The sequence below is a fragment of the Lepidothrix coronata genome, unplaced genomic scaffold, assembly GCF_001604755.1.
Source record: "Lepidothrix coronata isolate B3197 unplaced genomic scaffold, Lepidothrix_coronata-1.0 Scaffold79, whole genome shotgun sequence".
NCBI lineage: Eukaryota > Metazoa > Chordata > Aves > Passeriformes > Pipridae > Lepidothrix > Lepidothrix coronata.
In genome coordinates this window covers 2,337,106-2,349,203 of record NW_016690259.1, presented here as the reverse complement: position 1 = coordinate 2,349,203, position 12,098 = coordinate 2,337,106, and the positions used below count along the sequence as shown (strand labels likewise).

General features: G+C 39.3%; 1 protein-coding gene across 1 annotated transcript in view; it reads right to left on the bottom strand.

Moving 5' to 3' along the window:
- The window catches only part of TTC29 (tetratricopeptide repeat domain 29), a 237,561-nt gene extending 225,775 nt beyond the window's left edge, over nucleotides 1–11,786 (bottom strand). Inside the window, exon 1 of the mRNA XM_017820132.1 lies at nucleotides 11,727–11,786. The gene's annotated coding sequence lies outside the window, so the exon portion shown is untranslated. The remainder of the gene's footprint in view (nucleotides 1–11,726) is intronic.
- Between the last annotated feature and the right edge of the window lie 312 nt (nucleotides 11,787–12,098).

The window sequence follows — 12,098 nt, the reverse complement described above, 5'->3', positions numbered from 1 at the left end:
CAAAAAAATTCAACTAAACCCTGCAGTTTGGGTATTCCAAGTTACATTTTTGGTCTTCCAGGTTATCTGTGGTGCAGTTAGATGTCTAAGTGGCCATTAGTAACCTGACAACCTACTTGTTTATTAGGTACACATGCAAATTTGGGTTAATATTACATATGCAGCTGTGTGGACTCAAAATTTTCAGAACTGCCTCCCTTAACCTGCCTAACTGTAGCAAGTGAAATGATAAAACATGAACACTGCATTTGTGCAGTGGAGCACTAATAGTAATTCTCGTGGGTTACCTTATGTGTTGAGGCCCTCATTTTCATAGAAGTTCTGCCTGGGAAAACTGCTGTTCCACGATAATGCATTCTGCCACTGTTGACATTTTCTTCTCGTGGAGACAAGGAGTGAATCCCCTCTAGGACTGTTAAGGCTTTCAAAACTTTTCCTTTCAAGCAGCTGGCTATAAACTTTGCAGGGAAATCAATCGACCTTCCATAGCTGGCAGTCAAAATGAGTTGAGAGCCAGTGAAAATAAATACTTCCAGATTGTAATTCAGCTGGGAGTCAATCGTATTCTCTTTAATGCTCTTAAAATGCAAGGAGAAATAACCACACTACTCCTTATATTTTGTCCCTTACACAGAGGAGTGCTCTGCTGATCCCCCCTTAAGAGCAGCACTGCTCAAATCTGTTTGTTAGTCACCAACTGACCTGCCCATTTTGGTCCTTGTTTAGAAGAATTTTTAAAGTTATAACTAAGACAGAGGAATCAAGTTTTAGGCAAGTTTCAGATCTCCTTGCAGTGGTTAGTAGCTATGTTTTGTGCTATGTATAGCCTCTTAATCAAGGCAAACACAAGGAAAGTCTAGGTATGCAACTTCAGGAATTTGTCTTCTAAGCATTGAGCCAAAACTGCCAGCTTTAGTTTTCCCGATGCCAAAGAACTTCCCAGGACTCTATTACTAGCACAAGGCAAAGAGTACAATGAGATTTTACAAGGTATTGCCACATAGATGGAATAGTAAAAACGACTCTTGTTCCCCAAACACATAATTCTGAACAACAAGCAACAACACAGGCGGTGTTTTCAGGCCCAGAGAAGGGGGGGGGAGGGAAATGAAACCCAACCACCCCCACCCTGCAACATGTATATGCAACTTTGGCTGCCATCAGACAACATCACATACCTACAAATCAGTCTGTCAGATTAGAAGCTGCCTCCTTAACCTTGTACACATGGTTCTCATTTAGAACAGCCACACCGGCCTTACAGCACTAAGAGATGAGGAAAAAGCTTGTTTATGTTCAGAGTCAAAGCCACAGTCCCCACACCGACCATGTAACAACTTATCTTCTGAATTTGAGCTGTTTTCCCTCCTTACGCCATAACAGACCAGACCACTTTTCAGGGTGATGAAAACAATTTAAAATTAATCAGTCACACACAGGACATTCAGGATTTAGCTGCATGGTTTCCTTTAGACATGCTTCCCTCCCCTCCGTGTTATTCACGTTGTTTAGATTAAGAAGCAGACTACTTCTTCCTGATATACAACAGTTAAACTCCAATATTCCAACGCGGATTTATAACTTCTAGACTACAAGCTGTAGTTACAGGGCATGATGACAAACCCTTCTGGAAGTGGAGGGACTCATTTGACAGTAAGAGCTGTTATATTTGTAAAGAAAGAATTTCATTGTGCTCTCCTTGTTGATGTGACATCAGCAAGACATTGGTCTTCGTGAACATCAGTACAGAGCCTGCTTTGCCTTCTCTGTAACTCCTCACTGCATAGTTAAAGACAGCAGGAAGGGCTGCCATTGGCCCCACCTTCTAGAACACAGAAGGGTGTTCCTTCTAAAAGTATAAAGAAAAAAATCTAAACGTGTTCCAAACCAGAAACATGAGCACAAAGCTAATAGATTTTTTTCCAATTAATGAAAAAGATGGTGATTTTGACTGGTTGCCATATAACAGTAATAACAGCATATACTGTAGTAGATTAGAACCAGCAGGATGCTGTGCAGTGCAGTGGGTTTGTTAGCAGAGAGAGATACTATCAGTGTGATGGAGTGCCTGCACCAAATAATTTGGTTTATTGCAAACATTCTCTTCATATAATCTGGGTATCACATTCCTTACCTTGATAAAGCTTTGATGTTCATGTTTAGCCAGATCAGATAAAAGATGATGTTACCTTATCTCAAAAAAAAAATAAAAAAAATAAAAAAACCCCCTCAACTCATATCCTAATTTAAAGCCCTCTTTAAAAGGCAGGATTTAAAAACAGTTCATTTGGCTCTCATAAGTATACTCCTAAAGGAAAAACAATGTTACTGAGTTACATGTACTCATAAATAAGAGACCGCAGCTTTAATCAAGGGAGTGTCCTTGTGAAGTTTTAAGACTTAACTCTCATGTTTGAGTTAGACAAATACCTCAAATGTTTCTTTAAGACTTCTGGATCTGCCGCACCTTGTCTTCTAAGCTCAAATTAAATTTCAGTGACTTCACAGGAATGTTTGAGGGTTTTTTAGAGAGAAAATTTTTCCATGGAAAGGATTCTTTGCCAGTGTACAGTGGATAGCTAAGACAGGCCTGTCTGTGCTGGGATGAGGAGTACTGAAAATGCGAGTTCAGGTGTGATGGAGTGCATACACGTGGACAAATGTGCACAGGGAACAAACTTTTGAGGAGGTAGTGACCAAATATAGAGTATGGAGACACTGCATCTGTGTCACCACATACAAGTGTGACTTTAAAACAAACTAGGGCTCAAACTAAAAGTAAAGAAATTAAGATCAAGAGTGAAGTATGTCTTTTACTAAGACACAGTGGGAAGAGTGGTGGAATCCTGGTTTCACTGGAACACTCATTGCATGATGTGAGCAGTAGGAGGGACACACAGGAAGCATCCTCTAACATTAGCCATTAGATATTATTTCTAAGAATTTTGACACCTTTGTCAGAAAAATATTTACCATCCAGAGTGCTATAAAATCCACTTAAATATTTAATATCCTCATCCAAAACCAGCTGCACTTTCCAAGCAAGGTAGAAGAGAGCACATCAATCTCAGTTTGCATCTACTCAGAGCCTTTTTGAAATAGAAATATGAAATGCACTGGGGATCAAGTTTTCCTGACTTTAAGCAGCAATAAAATATGTCCTTCAGAAATTGTGAAATTATTTATCATCTTGGAATACTTACAATAGAAATCTCCACAACTAAGAGCAAACTCTGCTTTCAATTCAATTCAATATTGTAAACCAATATTAGGAATGACAAAAATCAGAAAAAGCATGCCAAAGTCAACCATACAGGGAATTTTGCCCTGAAGCTGTAAAGGTCATTAGGAAGTTTCTACCAAAGCCATTGTATCTGAAAAGCAATCCTGTTCTAGCCATTTTCTGATTTTTAAGATTTTATTCTTTCAGAACAGATTCTATTTTCTTTCTTACTTTCATCTCTGAAGATGTTTATAAGATGTAACAGGGTTGTTCATAGCAGGATGTACTCCATTCTTAGAACTATACAAGAGAAAACCCCCAAAACCTTCTAATAAATATTGATCTCGACTATGTGATTCTGCCAAAATTATCCTCTGATTTTGTTCCAGGTCTCTAGACCAAGTTGGACCTTTACATTCATACTGATTCTGGGTACTCTGTGACCATGTCATTCCTTATCTTTAAGTCACATTTTTCTTGCAGAGTCATGGCTGAGACCCAAGAGTCTGATCTCCTGTGAACTGCTGCTTTCAAACCATTACTTACCTAAGTTGTTGCAGACAGTGTGTGTAACATCCTCTTCCAGCTGAGCTAAAGATCACCTGTCACCAGTCAAATTTGAACAGCAAAGACTTGAACTGACAGTTGGAACATCCAAGATTCAGTCTTTGCTCTTATTCCCCATGAGAGGTTACTATGGTTGTAAGCAGCAAGTTTTTCTAGGGTTTATGATTATGTGAATTCAAAATTTCTAACTGAAAATATCACCTGTGATTCCTGATACGGTATTCAAATATGCACAATTCCCCAGGGGGGAGGGAACCCACAACATTTATTTTGTAATATCTGCGTTCAGGTTGCACATTGACAATTCAAATGTCAAAATCCACAGAAATATGCAGAGAAAAAAAACCTCTATATGCTTTACTGCATCCCCTTCACCTCCAGTGCTATTGGTTATTTACTCACACACCCCATTTTACTTCCTTTTCCAGCTAAAACAATTCATACTCCAACCTTACCTCACCTTAATTCAAATATAAAAACTCTTAGTGAGCATATATGAATGGACACATTCAAACCATCTTTTCATTTGGAAAGCTATTCTTCCTGTATAGTACTCAGAGTAACCTGAAGTATTACACTAGAGCATAAATCTGGCCTTCCAGTATCAACTCAGGAATATGTGCAGATGTTTTCTTGTTAACTTGATATTTGGAGAAGTTTAAGTATTGAAACATTCTTATCTATCCTCAAGCTAACAATGAATGAATACTAGGGTATGCCTGAGGGAAAGATTTTGACAGAGAATCCTCACAGAATTTTTATGTGGACACCTGTACTCAATTTAGACTTTATATTGCATGAAAACACTTAGTTTGCCATGATTAGTTCCGTTAAAGTTTGAACAGGCAGCAGAGTCCAGATTTAGCTGCTAGAAAATAAAATTCATTCTAGTCATGGAAGAAAGCCATAGGGGTGTATTAAAAAAATTACCAGTGTGTTACTTCTACAGTTCACAGCCACATTTTAGAAGAAAAGCTTTGTGTATTTTGTTCCTGCTCCCATCTCCAGAAGCACAGCATTTCGCAGACAGACACGATCTTGCTACAAGTTCATGTAATCTCATCCTGTCCCCAGGAACTGTTTGCTAGGGCTCAGTACTGTGCTAACCTTATCCACAACATTTTTGGGTTGCTCAAAGTACAGACAGCTTCTTCCTCTGCACCAGAAGCAGCCTTGTTACCTCCCAGCTCAATACTTCAATACTGTAAGAGTTTAAGTTCAGTAGAAGTCTATTTAAGGAACAGCAACAGGAACCAATGTTCTTATGTTATCTTGATCAAAAGTGTAATGAGTCTGTCTGGATCTGTGCAGGTACACAAAATCGGGAATTTCCAAGAAAAACAGCTCTAAGCAGGCTGAAAGACAAAATATGTTTCAAGTTCTGCATTTCAGCTGTGTATTCATAAAGATGGCTCAGAGCCTTAGTGTGGTTTTGGAGCCCCTGCAAAACACATTACAATGCTTACCCGCTTTCAGAGTCTACTACGGTTTTAAAAAGGGTAGGAAAAAGAAAATCCATCATTTTTTTTTTTTTTGTAATTAGGAGGAATCAATAGACTCCTTCACCAGACAGAAACAAACTGAAGCAGGACAAAAAGCCTGTTGGCTTCTTAAGATCACATAGTGAGTCTCAGGAACACTAAACAGCAAGTGGCATCTTTTCACAGTCAAGTTAAGAAGCTATGCAAAGTGACTGCTTCCTAGTTAGAGATTCTCTTTGTTTTCTTCACTCTGCAGACAGGCATCACCAAGGCTTTATGATCAACAGGCAACTTGCCATACATGATGCATTACCACCCATTCACACGGTTGGTATTTGTCCATTTGCTGCTCTGATAGTGGTCTAAGATTTTTTTCACTGCGCAGTGGTTTGTTAGCAATAAAACACACTAAGTAGTCATCGCATCACAGCTGATATTCAGATAAATCTGTAGTTGCAGGTTTGCAGAATTTATAGGTTTCAATCCTTCGCAGATTTTTTACCTTTTTTCCCCTCTCTAGGAGGAATCTACACATAGATTTGATTTTATTTCAAATGCGTTAAAATCATTGACATAAGCCAGTGCACAGGAGTAGAGACAAAAATTTCCTCTCACCCATTTAATTATGATTACCGGGTTAAGAAACTCATCCAACTAACATTGGATTTCAAAATACATGGCCTAGTCTCACTGATTTTTCACCCTGGAGGTTAATTTAATGCAATCATTTTCTGAGATCTGCTGCAGTGACAAATTGCTACAGAAAGCAAGTTCTTGAGTCATCCTTGCTACATAACACTTCTGTGGTGAATAATGCCACTAGGTTTCATCTAGAGCAGAAAGGAAAAAAACCTGTGTTCCTGTTCACCTTATGTCTCAGATGCCTTGCATTTTATCTTCTGGTCTCTCTCAAAGATCATCTTTCTGATACTTGCATAGCAAGGATTGACCCATTTTCAGAGATTTCTATATGAGGGGAAACCTCAATTTCTACTGCTTATTCTGCAGTTCTTCCTTCTCTATCCCCCTGGGTACATTCATAATGCAAGCATGATCCTCCAAGCTGGGTGACAGAAGTGGTAGGTAGAGCTCAGATTATCAATTTTTAGCTGTCTCTAACACAGCTTTGTCTGTGTGAGCTCTGGCACAGGTAAGTTTCTAATTCTCTCCGTTGCCTAGAACTCACTAATAAAAAATAACTTTATTTTTACAGAAAGAGTATTTTTCAATTAGTTTGCATCTGTTTATTATGCAGCTATACAAACATTGATGCCAGGGACAGTCTGGGGGCAGGAAGAATCCCTTGGAACCAGATAGGACCAAGTAGTTTATAAGTCACTCTTGTCTTGAAAGAAATGCATTTGAGTTAAGGCTGAGTTCAAGGAGACATTCCCCAGCCAGCAATATCAGCTGAAGAGGCTCTTGCCCTGTCCATCCCACTTTCTCCTCCCAGCTGCCTCCCAAAACCACCAGTCACCTTTGCATATCTATTTGGGTGGCCATTTCATAAGCCAGTTTGGAGAGCTGACCTGGCTCAGTAACAATTTACAACATCTCTTCCCTCCCACTCCCTCAGAAATCTTTCTTGAAAATGAGTCCTGTTCCCTGACCTGGTTCACAGCACAGCCACACTGGCAGAACTGATAGGATTATAAAAAAGATAGGAAAACCAATTATTTTGACAATAGCTCAATTTCACTGCTTTAATTTCAGAATGGCATATCCACAGCCTTGTCTTTTCCCTCAATTGCTCAGTTATGCCACGTAGCTTGGGGGGGTGGAAAAGTTATTACCTCTGCCTATAAGTCTTTCTTCACTCAGGAAAGTGAGGGGAAAACCCAAACAGAAACCCAGAATAAACCCACTCAGACATTAAGTCTCTCTAGAAGTTTAATTTCAGTGACAAGCAGTCTCCAAATGTAAGCTAAAAGTTGTTAATTTTTAATTCTTATGCCACAGGAAGACACTTTACCAAGAGTCACCAAAGGCTGAACAAAAATAGTGCAAGTTATCCCCCCATCCATTTCATTTTTATCAGATACTTTTGGATATTGCTAATCATTCATCATGGTTTTGCAGCATGCCAGAACATTTGAGGACAGTCAAATATGGCAGAGATGGGACTTGGGGCATACGAACAGATGCTGAGATATCAGCAGTTTAAGAAGTTCACATCCAAGCTGGTCACCTTTATTCCTTTTGCAGTCAACAGAAGGAATATGCACTGCTAACACGCAGTCCAACCCATCCCAAAGTAGATATGTAGCTCATACTAACAGGCTTAGTTTGTTCATACCACTGATATTTATAGAACTTGCCCGCCCAGAGCACTTCAGGGGCTGAACGTGGGCAGACAATAACAAAGCCGGGCTTTTATTCTTCATATGCACAGTAAAGGTGGAAAAGACTGACCTTATAAGACAGAACTTGACAGTGGTATTTGTTCAGGTCCCCAGGCCTGATGACAGGTCACCTGCCCATTTTGCTTCACTCATTATTATCTCTCCTTATCAATGTCTTTCTAATCTACTTTACTCCCTCAGAGCCGTCTTCTCTCCGGTCTCAAAGCCAGGCACCAGAAGCTTTATAAATGGCCTCCCCAGAGCACAGAGCACTGGGTGCTCTTGGACACATGATTTTACTGCCACAACAACCAGTTTCTTGAGATTAAGTATTGAATTTAGGCCCCTCTTTTTTTCAAAAAACTTGAAACTTAGTTTCAATACAGCTTCTCTTGCCCTGGCTGTAAGGGCCTAAGGATACCACATAGTATTGAGGCACCCAGAAAGAGTATTACAGAATATTGCCAGAAACTCCCTCTCTGGCAATGCTGTTCACATTGCAATGCAATAGATGAATAATCAAAGAATAAGATTTCCATCGCTCTTGTGCTCCCTCCCTTTCCCTGCTCTCTGCCCCGTCTGATCTTTTCCTGTAAGAGGGTGGTTTGTCAACATCCTGGCTGCCAGGACCATCGATCCTGCCCCAGGACGTTTAGTCCTTGTCCCCATTTGTCAGATTTATTTTCTAGCCATTTCCTCTCCAGCATATCCACAACAGTGCACATTTTTGCCTTTGGCCTCACACTGCCTCCTCTCCGTTGTATTTTTTTTTTTCCTTCTTCTTTGGCTACATTTCCTTTTTTCCATTTCAAGACAGAGGGCAAATGAGCAGTGACCTCTTGTAGCTGGCACCAGGACCTCTCCTGTGGCTAGAGAGGAGCCAGCCCCTGCGTGAGAGGCAGCCAAGTCCCTTTCCCAGGAGAGGATATTCAGCTCCCCACAGCAGTTCCTCTCTCCTGAGAAGCTGAACAGAGTCAAGTCAAATTTAGATATTGATTAATCCTCTGTTTTTCTATTTTCTTCTATGGCCTTTTTCTGTAAAGTGTGGATTCTCTCAGGAGAATCAGGCAGCTACAGTAGAGAGCTTTTCCCACATTTTTATCCCTAAAGTACCAACTACATCTAGAAGAAAACCATACAAATTTCTGTTTATCAGATTAAAAAAAGAAAATTTATTAAATTTAAGTGTCTGGGTTCCAGCAGAGATCTATTCAAAGTACCACAATAGTAGAGATGGTAAATTAATTTCTTGAAAATAGTATTTGCTGTGAGATGCATGTTTCTCTTCTTCAGCTAGGTTGCCCTTACTCTATTTATAAACGCAGCAAAAGCAGGAAGCACCCTAAATAAATATATATATATATTTATACATATATTTAAAATGTGATCATTTTTCCTTGTCATTAAGATTCAATATTAAAATTGGAGGAGGTCAGGTGGAACTTGCATAGGTTTTGTTCTTGCATAGGTTTTGTTCAAACCTATTTGTGAAACCACTGTCACAATCCTGGACTTACTCCACTGCCCTACAAAACTATGCCCTAGACTAAGTTCCACAGCACTCTTGGTAAGTGGCATTTGCATTTGAACCACTCAAGCTGGGTGTTCACTGGCCCTTGCAGGGCCTCAGGATGTGCCCCAGGCAACAAGGGCCATTGCCATTTACATTGTCTGAGGCTTTAGAAAGTGCAAATTCAGCAGTGCATGAATGGAAAGGAAGATGTAAAACTCCTTGTGTGTCCAAGTTTCCTAATGCTAAAAAAAAAAATAAATCCATAAAATAATTATACACAAATATGTTAGTTGCACTTTTGGTTTGGCATACAGTCTACATCATCTATAGGGGCACCGATTCTGTTACGATCTTAATTGCCTTCAAATCCTTTTTTGATTTAAATAGGAAATGGAGACAACTACCATCTTTCAAGGCTCCTGGCTCTCCCCAGGTTTGTCATTGTTTTTAACATGCTACAGAACCTTCTGTTTCAAGGTCAGTTTTGGCTTCACCAGGTGGAAACAGGTCCCAGTGACACACAGCGCTATAGCTCTCTGGTTTCACACACACCATTCCATGAACTGCCTGCACTACTCCAGCCCTGTTTTGCCTCTTTCACTGCAGTGTGTCATAACATAACTGATTAGTACACAATAAATTCAGCAACTATCCGGCCAAACAACTGTGAGGATTTTGCAAAGCAGATGCTTGCTCAAAATTGCTGCTAGTTGATGGGCACGGGAAGGCTGGTTCTATCCCAGTAAAACAGAGTGACGAAAGGCATGTCTGGAGTGCCCGGTGCTGGCTCCCTGTCCCAGGAATGCCACCCTCCCCTTGGCTGGAACGCTGATAAGCACAGCTATTTTAGCAGCTCTCACCAGCAGGCTGTATATCAGAACAGCCAAATCTGCCGTTTGACACATTGGGTGTCCTGTCAGCACAAAGAGCTTTAACCTTCAGTTGGGCTTGCACACACTGTCAGAGTTAGAGCCACGCCTAAATCTAGGTAATCTCCAGAAAAATGCTGAGGTGGGAGGGAGGTTGAAAATTACTGTGAATTAAATAAAGAATTGGTTTGAGGGAGCTGGGACACATAGATCTGGCTGTAGTACTTTGGTGATGAGAAATTGAGTTTGTGCTTTTGCTGATGTTGCTATGAAGTCCTGTGGGACTTAGAGCTTCCAGCTGTGGGAAACAAACTTTATCAGAACAGAGAACCCTGGAAACCAAACTTAAGAGACAAAACAAGACAGAGACACTAGGATTCTCTACAGCAAAGCTGTCCTAGAAAAGTAAATGCTGCACTAATATTAACAGAAATACAAAGCCAGTTGAAACAAAAGCACCCTAAGATACCCAATGAAACACATTTTGTTTAAAGCTGCAAGCACTGACAAAAAAGCAAAACTGGGATATGATCTGAAAGTCCAAGATGATTCGCACTCAGAAATGTTCATACCTCTAGGTGTGTCAGCTGTTGACATCTTATTATCAAGGTCAATAACTTGAATTATATATATATACATATATATCCATAGTTGGAACTAAGGTACAAGATAAAAAAATAACTGCAGTTCTTTCTTCTACTAGTTTAGAAGCAAGAGCTGGCAGAACATTTTAAATCATATTTGGCCACTAAGTTCTATTTGACTTAAAGTTGCAAACAAAATTAATAAATTTAAATAAAATTCTATTTTTAATGACCTAGATTAATTTTCAGGGTGCTTTGTTCTGATATTCATATAGGTCAGATTTTTTTTTTAATTTGAAATAAACCCTATTAAAATAAAATAAATTTTGGTAAAAACTGAAAAAGTATGAAGTGACCTGAAATCTTTTTCCTCCAGATAATCTTTCCAAAACTTTGGAGACTTTTGCCTCTGTCAAATTTGGGGTTTCATGGAACAATGCATAGAGTAGATTTAAAAGGAAAAAAAAATCTGAAAAACTGTATTTGCAGTAAGTACCTTTTAAGTATTGGGAAATATAAGAGAAACCAAAGAACTTGGGGATTTCTCCTGAGGGAGATAATAAATAAGCAAGAATAAACAAAGGGACAATAAACCCTTAGCTTTCCAATATGAACTTATTTTCTGTGTTTGAAAACAACAGAACAGTGTCAGATTATGTTGATTGCCACTGATATATGAATTAAAAAGTTTAATATTAAAAGTAAAATCCAGAATAAATTCAGCAGTAGTATCTAGTGGTGGCCAGAGGGAATCAAAGACTTAAAACTGAATCATGACTGCTAAAAAAGATGCAGATGTAGGATCAAGATGGTCTCAAATATTCTCTATCCTCCATTAAATTTTAAGGGAAAGATACATGCAAAGGCTCACATCCAGGTGCCAACCAGAGACGCAGAAAACAATTGATAAATATTATGGAGAAAATATAACGCTCTATCCACTGAAATACAATTGCTGAGGAGCTATCAAAGTATAAAAGACAGAAATTAAATTTTTGGAGAAGAAAAAATCCCTGAACTCAGGCTGTAAACAAAGATGTACTGAGGTTACACACTATGGTCAACTCACAAGATTCATTATGCTGGAGTTTAAAGGCAAGGGAAAAAAAAATAAGAAAAAGCCTATGTCTAGGAATCAACCACTGACCTGGAAGACAGCACTTTGATGATGATAATGCTCTTGTTACACTTGCATGCAGCATTAAGCACATAATTCATGAGGCTCAGGTGAGTTTTAGGTTAGAATAATGCCAGGAAAAGAGCAGAGCACACTTACAGTAAGAGGCGATGCAAGAAGGTGTGTCCCGGGCATTTGTTCAGCAAGAGGGGGAAAAGGTCACTAAGAAGAGCAAATTTAAAATTTTGTGACAGCAAAGTTACACTACTCAGATCAGTAACTGCAGGATTTTGCCCAAGAAGACAGTGGAGCTATATAAGGTCAAAATCCAATATCCCAGGCCTAGGCATCACATGCTAGCCAGTAAGGCCAAGGATATCTGATATACAAGGAACATTTAGA